Here is a 16,528-nt window from a genome sequence, read left to right as displayed (position 1 = left end):
CGGGAGCGGGCGGCGCAGCTCTGCTGTGTAATTATTATGCCTTTTAATGAGCAGGTGCCACAATAAGACAGATCCTCAGCTGGTGTGAATTGCCAGAGCTCCACTAAGCCAATGCAGCTCTGACCGTCTACACCAGCTCAGGATCTGCCCTTCTGTTTTCAGACTAATTCCATCCCTTGCGTTTCGAGTGGTTCTCTTCCCTAAAGGAGATTTGCATGCAAATTGGCTCTCAGTGCCTGAGTTATCCACCGATGCGCCTTGCTCAACAAGGGAGAGAGTTAGACTCTCAACAGCACAATATCTTCTGCACAGCAACCAGCAATGAGGCCCCCCTGAGGGGATGGAGCAGCAGGGGCAGTTGGCTTCTGAAGGAGCAAAGGGCTTTGGTTTTGGGGTAGCTAATAAGGGCATGCCTCCACTGCAATAGAAGACACGCAGCAGAGCTGAGGCTGGCCCGGGTCAGCTGACCTGGGCTCGGGCTGCAGAGCTATAAAATTGCCGTATGGACGTCCAGGTTCAGGCTACAGATATGGCCTAGCCCATCCTTTCTCCATGGCTTGTCCCACTTTTATTGCCACTGCATGTTAAAGAGCAAAGGACTTATAATAATGGGCATGTAGTGAAGAAAGGAATGCAAGCATCCTGCTCTAGTCCTTCATCAAAAGAGAGAGTGCCTCGCTACTACAGTGAGAGATGATTTACAGAAGAGGTAAGTAGCTAGGGAGAGATTTTTTGTATTGCACATATCAGCCTCAAACAGTGATCAGGGCTCCATTGCGCTAGGCACTGACAGCCCCTGACCCAAAGAGCTTGCAATCTAGATAGATAGATCTGTATGGGGAGGGAGGGAGGCTAGATAGATACCGGAACAAATTATTAAACAATCCATTTGTTCAAACGTAGAGGAGAACAGGGTTATAAGAAATAGCCAACAGAGATTTGTCAAGAGTAAATCATGTCAAACCAACCTACTTTCCCTCTTTCACAGGGTAGCCAGCCTAGTGGGTAGGGGGGAAGGGGTAGCTGTGTATCTTGATTTTGACCCAGTTCCACATGACGTTCTCATAAGCAAATCAGGGAAATATGATCTAGATTTAGTTTCTATAAGGTGGGTGCACACCTGGTTGAAAGGAATAGATGGCTGTCACACTAGGTGGGAGGACTTCTCAAGTGATGTCCCACAGGGGTCTGTCCGGGGTCCGGTGCTATTCAATATTTTCATTAATGCCTTAGATGACGGAGTGGAGAGTAGGCTTATAAAATTTGCAGATGACTCCAAGATGGGAGGGATTGCAAGCACGTTGGAGGAGGATTCGAATTCAAAAAGATTTTGATAAATTGAAGAATGGGTCTAAAATCAATAAGATGAAATTCAATAACGACAAGTGCAAAGTACTGCACTTAGGAAGGAAAAATCAAATGCGCAGCTACAAAAAGAGGAATAAGGAGCTAGGCAGCAGTACTGCAGAAAACATTTGGGGAGTTAGAGTGCCTCTCGTGCAGAAGGAGTCAATTTGGGGGCTGTATTAACAAGAGTGGTGTCCCATTGTTCCTGTGTGTAAGACACGGGAGGTAATTATCCCAGTGTACTTGGCACTGGTGAGGCCACGCTGGAGGACTCTGTCCAGTTCTGGGTACCCCAGTTTAGGAAAGATGTGAACAAATTGGACAGAGTCCAGAGGATAGTAACAAAAATGATAAAAGGTTTAGAAAACCTGATCTATGAGGAAAGGTTGAAAGAATTGGGAATGTTGAGTCTAGAGAAGAGAAGGTGGGGTGGGGTGGAGGGGCTGATAACAGTCCCCAAATATATCAGAGGTTGTTATAAAGAGGATGGTGATCAGTTGTTCTCCATGTGCACTGAGGGTAGGGCAAGAAGTGATGGGCTTAATCTGCAGCAAGGCAGACTGAGGTTAGATAATAGGAAAAACTTTCTAACTCTCAGGGGAGTTAAGCTCTGGAACAGGCTCCCAAGGGGGCGGGGGGGGGGGTGGAATCCCCATCATTGGAGGCTTGTAAGAACAGCCTGGACAAACAGCTGTCAGGGATGGGCTAGGTTCATCTGGTCCTGCCAAGGGCAGGGGGCTGGACTTGATGACCTCGCGAGGTCTCTTCCAGCCCAGTATCTCTGTGGTGGATGGATGGATAGACACCTGCATGCGTTTGGATGAGATTTTTTACAAAGTTTACATCCAGTGAAAATACAAACTGGATTCCTGCCCCCTTACAGGAGATGGGCTACATGGGACATAATAGGCCAGGGGTTGGCAACCTTTCAGAAGTGGTGTGCCGAATCTTCATTTATTCACTCTAATTTAAGGTTTTGCGTGCCAGTAATACATTTTAACGTTTTTAGAAGGTCTCTTTCTACAAGTCTATAATATATAACTAAACTATTGTTGTATGTAAAGTAAATAAGGTTTTTAAAATGTTTAAGAAGCTTCATTTAAAATTAAATTAAAATGTAGAGCCCCCCGGACTGGTGGCCAGGACCCAGGCAGTGTTAGTGCCACTGAAAATCAGCTTGCGTGCCGCCTTCAGCACGCGTGCCATAGGTTGCCTACCTCTGTAATAGGCCCTTTTCATCTCTGTCTCTTATTCGCCAGCTGACTTGTCCCTGAGCAAAGCACTGTGTTACAGTGGGAACTCTATGAGCATCCTATTGAGGGGCACTAGAGGGCAGTTCTGGGCTGAGAGAAAGCCCGGAAAGCTTTGGCTGGACAAAGGGCATGTTCTGGGCTGTCGGGTGCTGTCAGTGCTGAGTGTCGGTTTTAAGCTGTCAGGCTCACTCCAGGGAGATTTCCAGACACTTGCTGTAAGCCCTGTCCAAACTCCCTCCCCCAGCCACCCCTAAAAGCCGAGGGCGGGGTCGCACTTTCAGGCACACCCCCGAGCAAGGGTGAGTGGGGATGCACAAGGAGCCTGGTCCTCAGAGAGGTTGCTCTGTGGCACAGTGACTCCCATCATTCCCCACCTGTGCCTGCTGGGGCGCTGTCAGCGAGAGCCCTTTCCAGGTGCGGCATAGTCCCCGTGCAGCCAGCCAGCTCCCACGGGCCCCACGGGGAACCAGGGCTTCGCCCTCTTGCCCACTCGCTATCCAGTTACTGCCAGGGAAGCATCCCTGCATGCCAGGGCCCCAATCCATGTGACCCTAATGCAGGCCAGGCACAGAGGGTGTGATAGTCCTTACCCCCCCACCCCCGACACACACACACACCCTTGTGCAGAAGGCCCCGGCATGATCAAGCCATTGATCTTTAACTTTCTTGGCCATCCTGGTGCTGCCCACGTGCTAAGAATTGTCTGCCCAGCACCTCATCCAAATGGCTGAATTCCTGGCACGGACCATCCCAGTCTGATCCCCACTGTCTGGCGGTGTGTAATTCTCCCCCACTCTCTGGAGCTACAGTGCTTTCCCCTGGGGAATGCCACACACCCCACTCTGCAGGGCAAAGCCAACCGGGCAGGAGCCTCTTCCCCTTCATGTGACTGGCTCCTCCTTATGCCTTGTTCCAGGGCACTCAGGAGTTCATCTAGGCTGTCCAAGCTGCACCTCTTGTTGAAGTATCTCCCGCGTGCACACATTTCCCTCCTGTTGGGAACAGAACCGCTACCATCGGCACCAAAGAATAAGGTTACAGGTGGCCTGGAGATCAAGACATGCAGACAGTTATCTGTTCTCACTCAACCACCTGGAGAAAAAATGTTCTGCTGAGATAAGCCTAATCGATAAACACAGAGCGGTCATTGTCACATCCTTCAGAGCCCTATTCAGCGGTACAAGAATACAAGCAGTTCCCTCGTCTCCTTAGACTCCTTCCACATCTAAGGCTATAGCTCCGCTCACACAGCAAGCGCCAACACTCATGCTTTAATTCTATGCCCAGGCTGAATGATACAGAGCCCTGTCGTTAACCGGTTGCTCCAGTGAACTGATTTGGACCCTGAAGGCAGTAGAAATAGATCATGTTCATCTGATAGAGCTTTCAAAGTTCCCTGCAACATTTGGGGCATGTTTTTGGCTGATCCAAGGAGGGGTTTGTTCTGATTTTGAGAAGTTATTAGTGCAAATTCTTTCACTGAGTCTCTTTCTGCTTTGTTGATCAATGACCCCTCACTTACCGGGAAACATAAAATACCTACAATATCTATTTCTTCATCATTCTTGATATTGCGAGGGGAGACAGATTTTGCATCCATTTCAGCCGCCAGGAGAATAGCACCACTTCTCCATAGGGCAGCTCTGCAGAATATCAGGAATTATTTAGTTTCTTACCTGTGTCCTCTAGGAGTTGAGGGAATCCTCCTTTCAGGCTGGCAGAAGAAGCTACCAACTTCCCATTTAAAATCTTATATTTCCAGCACAAGAAGACTGGCCAGTAAAAAAAGAAAAAGAAAGACAGGTCTGATCTCTAAATTATCTAAGCTTAACCCCTCAATCCATGGTGGAAATAAAATGCGAGCCTGTTCTGTGGTGATAGATGGGAGGTGCAGTTGTTTCTAATATGCTTATCTGCCTGAGCTCAGACTGAATGCAGACTCCTAGGTCCCCTTTATTATAAAGACAAGAACAGTGATGTCACTGAAAAGGCTTCAAAATGCAGAGACCAGTTGGAAGGACCTTTTGGTGTGAGTCTCTCTGTCACTCTCTCGCTTCTCCCTCCTCCTCCTTAAAGAACCCATTCCTTCTCACTCTGCACTTGTTCAAATCTTTTGGTCTAACCACATTTTTTTTAAACGTCCCCCTTAAAGAGGCAAGATGGTTTAAATCGACGCATCGCATGGAATCACAGTGGGTTAGAAAGCTCAATCCTGGCTCAATCATGCTGACACGTTTATTTTGGCATGCATGGAAAGCGTGGGGATGTGATTATTCTTTTGAATAACAACCCCTTGCCTGCCTCTTCGTCCCAGCCTCTCAAAGCACTTTACAGACACTCATCGAACACCGTAGCCCCACGGGGAGGTAAGTATTATCCCCTCATGTACAGAGGGGGAACTGGGGCACAGAAAAGTGCCTTGCCCAGTAGAAAGCAAAACCCTTGTCTCCCAGCCCTCTGCACTGAATGCAGGGCCGTAGCAACAAAGAACGTGGCCCCCTCCGAACGGTGGCCCCCTCCGAACATATGTCCGGGCGGGGCCCCATACAATGCAGAAACTGGAATGCGGTATTTATTTTGCCACTTTTAGGGGCCCCCTTCCTTGCGGGGCCCCCTCCGGTCGGAGGGTACGGAGGGCGCTCGCTACGCCTCTGACTGAATGAATGAGCTCATCAAGCTTATGATTGATGATGGGCCAAACAGCTCTATGCAGCTTGTGCAAGGTGCAAGTCCAGTATTTTCACCCCCTGATAAACACAAGTGCCCCTGTTCTTTCCTCCTCTTCCCCCTCCCCTCCACCCCACAGAGCGTTTCAACAGCATTAGCTTTGGATTGAAATCTGCTGTACATTAAAGGTTGTTTGTTTAAATGTTGCATAGCTTCACAGCATCCTTGAGCTTGTCTAGCACAGTGTTTTTCAACCTTTTTTTGGGCAAAGGCACACTTGTTTCATGAAAAAAATCACGAGGCACACCACCATTAGAAAATGTTAAAAAATTTAACTCTGTGCCTATATTGACTATATATAAAGTAATTCGATGTCTCCTCCTGTCCTCCTCCTGTTAGTGTAACAGTGACACCGGAGCTATTTATAGTCCTTAACATCAGTGGTGGGATTCAAAAATTTTAGTAACCAGTTCCGACATTCAAGCATGGTTTAATATTTTTTTCCCACGGCACACCAGGCAACATCTCGCGGCACACTAGTGTGCCGCGGAACAGTGGTTGAAAAACACTGGTCTAGCACACACAGTCACAGCATGTTGTTCACTCTGATTTCGGATGCTAATTGAGCCTGGGAAGGTGCAACTGTATCATTCACACAAATTGGGACGTGTAGCTTGGAAAGTTCCTTCCACCAGGAACGTGCTGAAGAGGAATGCAGGCTCGGTGGAGGCAACTGGGATGGGGAAAAGGCACATTTAAAATGTACACATTCAAAGTCCTCTAGAATATATACCAAGAAAACAAATACACTTAAAGGTTTCCTTTCCTTACTACCTCTGAGTCTCTGCATAGTTTTGCACCCAGCCTTCTGCCCCTTGCAGTGGAGTCAATTATGGACTTAGGTGGAAGTGAAGTAAGGGAGCAGCACTTAGGACAATCATACCAATGAGTGTTATTTAATTAGGTTCTGCCAGCCTTGGCAAGGCACGCTAATGCTTTGGCTGGTCATATGGGCATTTCCCAGGGGAAATTACAGCCAGACCTGTCCTCTTAACCTCAGTATATACTGGAATGAAATTTAGCAAATAAATCTGAGGCAGGTTAGGCACAACACTCATTTTTCTCCTGGCTGTTTTAACAACAGAAGCCTATATACTGAAGTGAAATATCTAGGCTAGAGAGATGCTATTTGTCTATAAACAAATGCAAGAAGTATAATGAATAAACCGGAAGAACTGAAAGTATTAGTACAATAAGATAAATTATGACTTAACTGGCATCCCAGAGACTTGGTGGGATAAATCTCATGACTATAATATAGATATAGAGGGGTCTGGCTTATTCAGGAAGGACAGGCAGGGAAAAGAGGGAGGCAGTATTGCATTATAGGTCAATATACACACTTGTTCTGAGGTCTAGCAGGGGGTGAGAGGCAGACCAGTTGAAAGTCTCTGGGTAAAGATAAAATGGGGAAACGCAAGGGTGACATCCTGTTAGGGGTCTACTATAGGCCACCAAATTAAGAAGAGGAGGTAGATGAGGCATTTGTAGAACAAATAGCAGAAATAACCAAAATGCAAGACCTGGTAATAATGGGGGGACTTTAACTACCCAGACATCTGTTGGAAAAGTAAAATAGCACAATACAAAATGTCCCATAAATTCTTGGCCTTTACTGGGGACAACTTCTTGTATCAGAAAGTGAAGGAAATAAGCAGGGGGCAGCCCTTTTAGACCTGATTCTGACCAACAGGGAGGAATTGGTAGTGAATCTGAAGGTGGAAGGCAGTTTGGGTGAAAGTGACTGTGAAATGAGAGATTTCATGCTTCTAAGGAAAGAACGGAGTGAGAGCAGCAGAATAAGAACAATGGACTTCAGAAAAGCTGACTTTAACAGACTCAGAGAACTGGCATGCAAGATCCCATGGGAAGAAACTCTAAGGCATAAAGGAGTTCAGGAGAACCAACAGTTTCTCAAGGAGACAATATTAAAGGCACAACTGCAAACCATCCCAATGCAAAGGAAAGACAGTAAGAATAGTCAAAGGCCAATATGGCTCCATCTGGAGCTTTTTAATGACCTGAAAAGCAAAAGGGAATCCTACAAAAAGTATAAACATGCATGAATTGCTAAGGAGGAGCACAAAAAAGATCACAAGCTTGTATGGACACAATCGAAACTGCTAAGGCACAAAATGAGTCATGTATAGGAAGGGACATAAAATGCAGTAAGAAGAGGCTCTTTATACATTAGAAGCGAGAGCAAGACAAGAGCTCCTCTACTTAGCCAGGAAGGGGAGATAATTACTGATGATATGAAGAAGGCTGAGATGGTTAATGCCTATTTTGCTTCAGTCTTCACTAAAAGGGTTAATGGTGACCAGATACTCAACGCAATTAATATTAAAAACAAGGGGGAAGGAATGCAAGCCAAATTAGGGGAAAGAACAGGTTCAAGAATATTTGGATAAGTTAGAAGTATTCAAGTTGGCAGGGCCTGATGAAAGTCATCTGGGGTACTTATGGAACAAACTCAGAACCGTTAGAATCTTTGAGAACTGCTGGAGGACAGCGGAGGTCCCAGGGGACTGGGGGAAGGGAAAAAACAGTACATCTCTTTAAAAAGGGGAACAAAGAGGACCTGGGGAATTGTAGACCAGTCAGCCTAACTTCAGTACCTGGAAAGATACTGAAACAAATAATTAAACAATCAATTTATAAGCACCTAGAGGATAATAGGGATAGCCAGCATGGATTTGTCAAGAGCAAATCACGTCAAATCAACCTTATTTCCTTCTTTGACAGGGTTACTGGCTGAGTGGATGGGGGGAAGCCGTAGATATGAGATACCTTGATTTTAGTAAGGGTTTTGACACAATGCCATATGATATTCTCATAAGCAAACCAGGGGAAAGTGGTCTAGATTAAATTACTATAAAGTGGGTGCACAATTGGTTGAAAACACATGGTCAAAGAGCAGTTATCAATGGTTTGCTGGCACACTGGAAGTGTCTCTAGTGAGGTCTCACAGGGGTCTGTCCTGGGTCCGGTACTATTCAATATTTTCATTAATGACTTGGCTAATGGAGTGGAGAGTAGGCTTATAAAATTTGCAGATGACACCAAAATGGGAGGGGTTGCAAGCACTTTGGAGGACAGGATTAGAATTCAATGACCTTGGCAAATTAGAGAATTGGTCTGAATGCAAAAAGAGGAAATTCAATAAAGGTAAGTGTGAAGGAGGGAAGGAAGGAAAAATCAAATGCTAAACTACAAAGTGGGAGATACTTGGCTAGGTGGTAGTACTGCTGAAAAGGATCTGAGGGTTGAGTTGAAGACAACAATGTGATGCAGTTGCAAATCAGGTTGATATTCTAGGGTTTATTACCAGGAGTCTCATATATAGGACACAAGAGGTAATTGGTGCTGGTGAGGCCTCAGCTGGAGTACTGTGTCCAATTCTGGGCACCCCGCTTTAGGAAAGATGTGGACAAATTGGAGAGAGCCCATAGAAGAGCAACAACAATGATATAAGATTTAGAAAACCTGACCTATGAGGAAAGGTTAAAAAACTGAGCATGTTTAGTCTTGAGAAAAGAAAACAGAGGGGACCTGATAATAGTATTCAAATATGTTCAGGGTTGTTGTTATACAGAGGACGATGATCAATTGTTCTCCATGTCCACTGAAGGTCGGACAAGAAGTAATGGGCTTAATCTGCAGCAAAGGAGACTGAAGTTTGATATTAGGAAAAACTTTCTAACTCTAAGGACAGTTAAGCTCTGGAACAGGCTTTCAAGGGAGGTTGTGGAATCCCTGACACTGGTGATGTTTAAGAACAGGTTGGACAAACAGCTGTCAGGGATGGTCTGAGTTTACTTGGTCCTGCCTCAGCGCAGGGGGGTGGACTTGATGACTTCTCGAGGTCCCTTTCAGCCCGACAGTTCTATGATTCTGTGCTATTCTTATTCAGCTGTGTCCACACCTTTCTTGAATCTTACCAAACCAATTGTCTTAGTAATATCAATCCATAACCGTCTCAGAGCTGACTCTGTACACTTCATTCTGAAAATATACTGACCATCAACATGGTAAAAATAATGGCCTGACTTTCAAAATCGCTCAGCATCCAGCAGCCCCCACTGAGAACAATTGAGAGCTCCCCAGCCAGACACACACACCCCTACTAGGAACAATGGGAGCTGCTGGGTGCTAAGCATTTTTTAAAATCTTGCCATACGTATAATTCCCCATCATGATAATACATGGCACAAACCTGAACTAACCTAGTAACCTTCATATGTCCTTGTAAATTGGGCATTTTACAGATGGGGAAACTGAGGCAATAAATGGTTAAGTGGGTTGCTCAGAGTTACAAAGGGTCATTCAGAGTCAGGATTAGAACTCAGGAGTTCCTACAGTCTAGTCCTGTGAGTGGACCACTCAACTGCCATTCACACACAGAATACACACATGCAGGTCGGCTGGATTCTGCCCCCTTTACACATGCCCCCAATCCACATGAAATACTGTTGAACACACAAACCCCTTGCCATGTCTAATCTGGGGTCTGAGCCAGGGGTCGCTAATGCCAATGCTTTTATAAAGTAAGTGCATAATTGCCATTTTTCAAAGCAGGGAGAGCTTGTGCTAAAGGATCCAGAAACCAAAGGAAGCCCTAAATAATGAAAGAGCTCATCCGCATACCGCATCGCAAATGCAAATCACCCTGGTGTCCTGGGATTTTTCACTTAGACCATTGGCAACACCATCAGTTTGTCAGGTTCATAATTAAAGTTCAGCTGAGATCTGCGTGCCAGCGATGGGCTACCAAGTCACAGAGCGTATCGACACAGCCTTCAGTGTAGGCGGGTCTGAGGCCAGCCAGATGCTCGGAGTCTGGCAGCAGTTACTCTCCGCCTGATGCCTGTGGATTGCTAGAATCACTTGCTTTAACTGCTTCTTACCCAAGTGCCCTCTTCCTGCAAGACAGAATACACTAGCCTCCTATCTAACCACGTCATCTTTATTCCTTCCCTACTCCCACCCCGTACTCTGTGCCCCTGCTGTCCTGGTCTTTACCTCGATTCTATGCTGTGTGGCAGGACAGCTGTCGTTATTTATATGTGAGGTCTGTTCTCATTAGATATTACTGGAATTTGTAATGCCAGTAGCACTCAGTGGTCCTAGTTGAGATCAGACCCCGTTGTGCTAGCTTGCTGTATATATACTTAGTGAGAGATAGTCTTGTCTATTTAGACTGTGAGCCATTTGGGGGCAGGGACTGAGACAATTGAAGGATTATCACCCCTATTGTACAGGAGGGGAGCTGAGGCACAGATAGATTAAGTGATTTGCCCAAGGTTGTGTGTGTGTGTGTGTCACCGGGAGAGAGAGAGAGATAGAGCGAGCATTATCATAGTTCAGGGGAGCAGTGAGCACTGCAGTCTTTGGTGCTTCTCCAAACCAAACCCCAAGCGCTGAACCTTGTGGTCCCCCTGTCACGCGTTGCTAATGGCTGCTTTAAACCACAGTTATCAAGGGGCTTTACAATAAACAATTGTTCCTAGAACCAAAGTGTCCTCTGGCGGTTGGGAAAGGCCTATTACGTAATGGGTGCTACCACAAATAAAGAATGTAAAAGGGGGTGGGAGGGAATCCCCCAACTCTGCAGCACGTGGCCCTCAGTCTGCATGGCTGCACCAAACCACACTGCCCCTGCTTGCTTTACTATGTGCTGCCCAGGGACTAAGGTTTGCACTCAGGTGTGTTTGTGAGATGAATGCAAAGCTGATTCCGAGGAGACATGTGGTGCCTGGGAGGTGCGGGAGATCAGGCAGGGAGGCATCAGGCTGGCAGGTGCTGTTTGTGGCTAATTGGTATTAATGGAGTGGGTGTCTAAATGTGACTGACTGGAGCTGCGCTCAGTTGTATTTTCCAGCAGACTCAGAATGCCATTGGTGGTGAGCAGGACGTGGTATGCCTTAAATCACCAAGGATGAAATGCAGCCTGGTGCAAAAGTCTGCTTGAGGCCCATGAGCCCCATGTAAGCCTTCAGACTCCAAATCTGTCCCAGTCCATGCACATTCTGTCACTGACTCCCACAGTATCAGGGTTTGGCCTTCATTGCTGGGCTCAGCTGGTTCCCAGAATCTTGGGCAGGGGTCGCTACACCCCATCTGCATGGCCTGGGTGCCACAGAGTGTAATGTCCTTGTGGGGAGCAGGAAAGTGGAAAGGAATAAACATGGCTATTTCCAGGGCCGGCTCCAGGCACCAGCTTACCAAGCAGGTGCTTGGAGCGGCCACTCCGGAGAGAGGTGGCACGTCCAGCTGTTTGGCGGCAATTCGGCGGACTGTCCCTCACTCCTGCTCAGAGCGAAGGACCTCCTGCCGAATTGCCGCCGCAGAGCGCGATCGCGATCGTGGCTTTTTTTTTTTTTTCTTTGGCTGCTTGGGGCAGCCAAAACCCTGGAGCCGGCCCTGGCTATTTCTCCTTTACAAAACCTGATTCTGTGTGTGAGGAGCAAACATCTAAGGGATTTAACCATGTCTCTTGGGGGGTCACGGCTGTGGCTTCAGTTTGGGATTAGCTGGGAAAGAACAGACACAAATTCTTCTGGCACACGAAGCAAACCCCTGCCTGCAGGTTGCTACTTCCCCACCAATGTGAGATTTGCATTAAGTATGGGCGTGATTCCTCACAGCCTTTCACATTGGGCCTGTGCAAAATGGGTGTAAAACGCTCCCATGCTTCTGTGGGAATGTTTTACCTTCGCTTTGCACAGATATTAATAACGACACAAGGGCGTGCTATGCTCCATTGCCCAACACCATGGTGCAGCCCTTTGCCCTTGTGCAGAATGGGTGTAAATGCTCCCATTCTGGTTTGTGCACACTATGCACAGGTGTAAACGCCTACCTGTGGGGCAAGCCCCAGGTGCAAGGCAGGCTAGCTGCAAAGCCACCTCCTTGTTCTCCTTTAACTCCCTCCTTAAAGTCCTTCTCCAGCATGGGCCCTACAAAAAGCTGGGCAATGGACAGGCAGTTGGTGCTTGTTGTGCTGACTGGTACCAGCTCACTGGCACTTTGTGCCCCCCTTTGTTTGTTTGTTGTTTGCTCCCGATGTCCACTCTCTTACACTTACATGGCAAGCGCCTTGTGGGAGAGAACGTCCCTTTGCTCTGTGTTTGTGCAGCGCCTGGCACAGTGGGGCCCTGATCCATGGCAGGGGCCCCTGGGTGCTACCACAGTACGGGGGGAATCCGACCCGATGTATGCGCTTGATGTTCACCCTCGTGCATTTTCACTCTCCTATGTGATGGAAACAAGACTGCAAATGCTTCTAAGGGCCACAATTGCATGACAGTGCATTAGCTTATTTAACTGTACCCACTAACAAAGGGAAGTTAGTTTTATGTTTTGCTAGCCAGCCTGTTGCTAAGGTGGCTAACTGCAGTTATTTCATTCCCCACCCCGTGCTAGTGGGGGAGAGCTCACTCCATCCTTTAAGTCATTTGGATTTGAGTCATTGTTTTCTTGATGTTTTTCTCTCTGTAATCTGAAATGTGCAGCCAGCTCCCTTATAAAAAGATTGCAGTAAATAATAAGATCATATTTCAATGCTGCCTAAATCCTACAGGATTTCAAAACTGGTTATAAACATAGGTGCTAAATACTAAACACCCTCCTACAAAGGTGTTCCTGTAGGATAGCTGAAATGCCAGACCATTTTACTGTGTTATTATTTATCGGCATTTCCAAGGCACCCACCATCAGCAGAGGACAGAGCACCTCACACGCAGCTCTCTCAGCCCCAGCCAGGTACCATTACCTCCATCCTGCCGCTCGAGTAACTGAGGCCCTGGGCAGGGTAATGACTTGCCCAGGGTAACAGAGAAAGGCTATGGCAGCACACTGAGCAGAATCTAGATTGCCTGACTCACCGGCCTCCACCTTAAACACCAGGCCCTGATGCTTCCCCAGGAAGGTCTGATTTGTTTTGAGAGTCATCACTGACATTTCTAGGACCTGATTCTCCATATCCCTGCAGCTTGTGTTGTCATTGAGACCAGTGCAAGGTGAGTGTAAGCTCTACCGTAGCATTTTGCATGGACTTTGCACTGGTGTAAATGACTGCACAAGGCACAGGGCAGTGGAGACTCAGGCCCACAGTGTCCAAAATGCTGCAGTTGCAAGAGAAGTATTATCCCGGTAGCCTAGGGCCCTGCTAGAAAATACAGTAGAACCTCAGAGTTACAACAGTAACCTCCTTGGGACTGGAGGTTGTTCATAACTCTGAAATGTTCCTAACGCTGAACAAAACGTTATGGTTGTTCTTTCAAAAGTTTACAACTGAACATTGACGTAATACAGCTTTGAAACTTTACTATGCAGAAGAAAAATCCTGCTTTTAACTATGAAACAAACACAGACAGCTTGGCTAGGCCCCAGGCTGTGCAGCCCAGGGGAAAGCACCCTGTTACAGGCCTGCTCTGCCCACTCCTTCTGTTCTTGGCCTGGGGTCCTTGTTCCCCATTTCAGACCTGGTTTCCTTAACTTTTTTTAGACTTTTTTTAGTAGTTTACTTTTAACACAGTACTGTACTCTACAGTATTTGCTTCCCCCCCCCCCCCCCCTCCATCTCTGCTGCCTGATTGTGTACTTCCGGTTCCAAATGAGGTGTGTGGTTGACCGGTCAGTTCGTAACCTTGGTGTTCATAACTTTGAGGTTCTACTGTAGCATCAGGTGAGCTTGGTACCAACAGCAGATCATGATCTGACCAGAGTGCTATCTGTGCTAATGATATTGCAACAGAGAAAGACCTGGATGTGACACCCTGGCACCCGAATATTCACCACTGTCATGTAATTAGGATATGTTTTGTACAAAGTATGCTTTGTGAGGTATCATTCTAAAAGTCTTGATCTTCTAGACAGTAATATCTCGTTGGATTGTATGTGCTATCATCGTATGTGAAGTTATGAAGTTTGGCTATGTATGGGGGGAGGGATAGCTCAGTGTTTTGAGCATTGGCCTGCTAAACCCAGGGTTGTGAGTTCAATCCTTGAGGGGGCCACTTAGGGATCTGGGGCAAAAATCAGTACTTGGTCCTGCTAGTGAAGGCAGGGGGCTGGACTCAATGACCTTTCAGGGTCCCTTCCAGCTCTATGAGATAGGTATATCTACATATATTATTATCTGTTACTGAAACATGTTGTGAGGTTGAAAACACCCACAAGCAGCCTTTCAGGTACAACAGTAAAAAGGCCAAACAATGTTAATGGTTATGAGGAAATGCTCGCAAGCCCAAGGATTACCCCAGGAACCATGTATAATAGAAACCTCTCAGAGATAGCACTACACAATGGGAACTGTTTGACCCAGGTCACAGCAAAAGAGCTTTTCAGCAAGGGGGGAGGGATAGCTCAGTGGTTTGAGCATTGGCCTGCTAAACCCAGGGTTGTGAGTTCAACCCTTGAGGGGGCCATTTAGGGATCTGGGGCAAAAATCTGTCTGGGGATTAGACCTGCTTTGAGCAGGAGGTTGGACTAGATGACCTCCTGAGGTCCTTTCCAACCCTGATATTCTGTGAAGTGGGGAGAAGATATAAAAGGGAGGAAATGACATCCTGGGGGGACCTCACTCTCCCTACAACACCACACCTGGAAACACCTGAGGTGTAAGGACTGAACTGTGGGAAGTGATGGTCCTAGGCTAGAGGGATTCCTAACCTGTGTACAAAAACCAGAAAAACCCAAGCTGCAGAGCCAAGGCAGCTTGTGCTGTAAGAATCTACCAGCCTGTTTATCACTCAGGGTGAGAATTTTCTAATTTACATCCTACCTATCTAGTGTGTTAAACTCAGTTTGCAGTTTTGTTTATTTACTTAGGTACTCTGCTTTGATCTGTTTGCTATCACTTATAATCACTTAAATCAATCTGTTTGTAGTTAATAAATTTGCTTTTGTTTTGTCTAAAACCAGTGTGTGGAAATTATAACTCAGGGCAGAAAGCTGGTGCATATCTCTCGCCGCATTGAGGGAGGGGGCGAATTTTATGAGCTTACGCTGTACAGTTCCATATGCAGTACAAGATGGTATCATTCTGGGTTTACACTCCAGAGGGGGGGGCGTGCCTTAGCAACTGGGAGGTACCTTATCTGAGCTTTCCCATGCAGAGCTGATCTCAGCATCTGTGTGAAGCTGCAGCAGGGTGTGTCCCTACCTGTGTGTATGCTGGTGAAAGAGCAGGCTTGGAGAACTTGACAACTTATCACAGCACCACAGTGGTAGAGGGAGCCCAGGCTGGCGGGTCAGGCAGGCTCAGTGGCACCCCAGTTCCAAGTGGCACCCCGGGTGGAACCTGTCACAGTGCACCCCCTTTAAAAAAGCCCCAAATCCCTCTATTGACTATGTGCAAGCCGACAAGGAGTGAGTGAGATATAGATGCATGTCGGCAGAGGGAGGGAGTTGGCTGCCCTGGGGGAGTTTGTGGAGTATAGACAGAGAGGCTGGATTTACACAGCAGCTGGGAGGGTGCTTCCCCGCTCAGGTAGACGTACACGCGCTAGCTCTGCTCGAGCTAGTGCCTAAAAATAGCAGCGTGGCCACACCACCTGAGACAGTCCCGCCTGACCCTCTGGGTACATACTTGGTAGGGGCTAGCCCCTGATGCAGACTGTGCTGCCACAGTCACACTGCTATTTTTAGGTGCTAGCTCAAGCAGAGCTAGACCATGTGCATCAGCCAACGCTGGGAATTACGCCTCTCAGCTGCAGGTTAGATGTGCCCAGGCAGAGCTGCCTGCCCTGGGGGAGTGTGCAGAGTATAGACATATCGAGGGACCGCCTGGGTTCCATTCCCAGCTCTGAGAGACAGCATTAGAGTACGGTACTGGAAGTCAAGATGCCTGGTTTTTATTGCTGGCTCTGTCACTGGCAGCATGACTTGGGCAAGTCAGATAAACGCTCTGTTTACTTCTTTGTCAGCTGAGGATAATGACACATACCTATCTCCAAGGGCAGTTGTGAGGGTCTGTTAATTAATGTCTCCAATGTGGTTTGAGGTACTTGGGGGAAAGGTACAATAAGCATGCAAATGAAATGACTCTTCTTTTATTATCTTGAAAGGCACCCTAGTCTGTGCACAAACCTAGGCTTGTGAGTGAGAATAACTTCTACAGCTCACACTGACTCGAATGGACCCCCCAGTATTTCAAACCCTGGGCTAAATCATTCTCTTGTCTGTTGCTCCATAAG

Source organism: Emys orbicularis, chromosome 2 (assembly GCF_028017835.1).
Source record: "Emys orbicularis isolate rEmyOrb1 chromosome 2, rEmyOrb1.hap1, whole genome shotgun sequence".
Lineage (NCBI taxonomy): Eukaryota > Metazoa > Chordata > Testudines > Emydidae > Emys > Emys orbicularis.
This window is presented reverse-complemented; position numbering follows the sequence as displayed.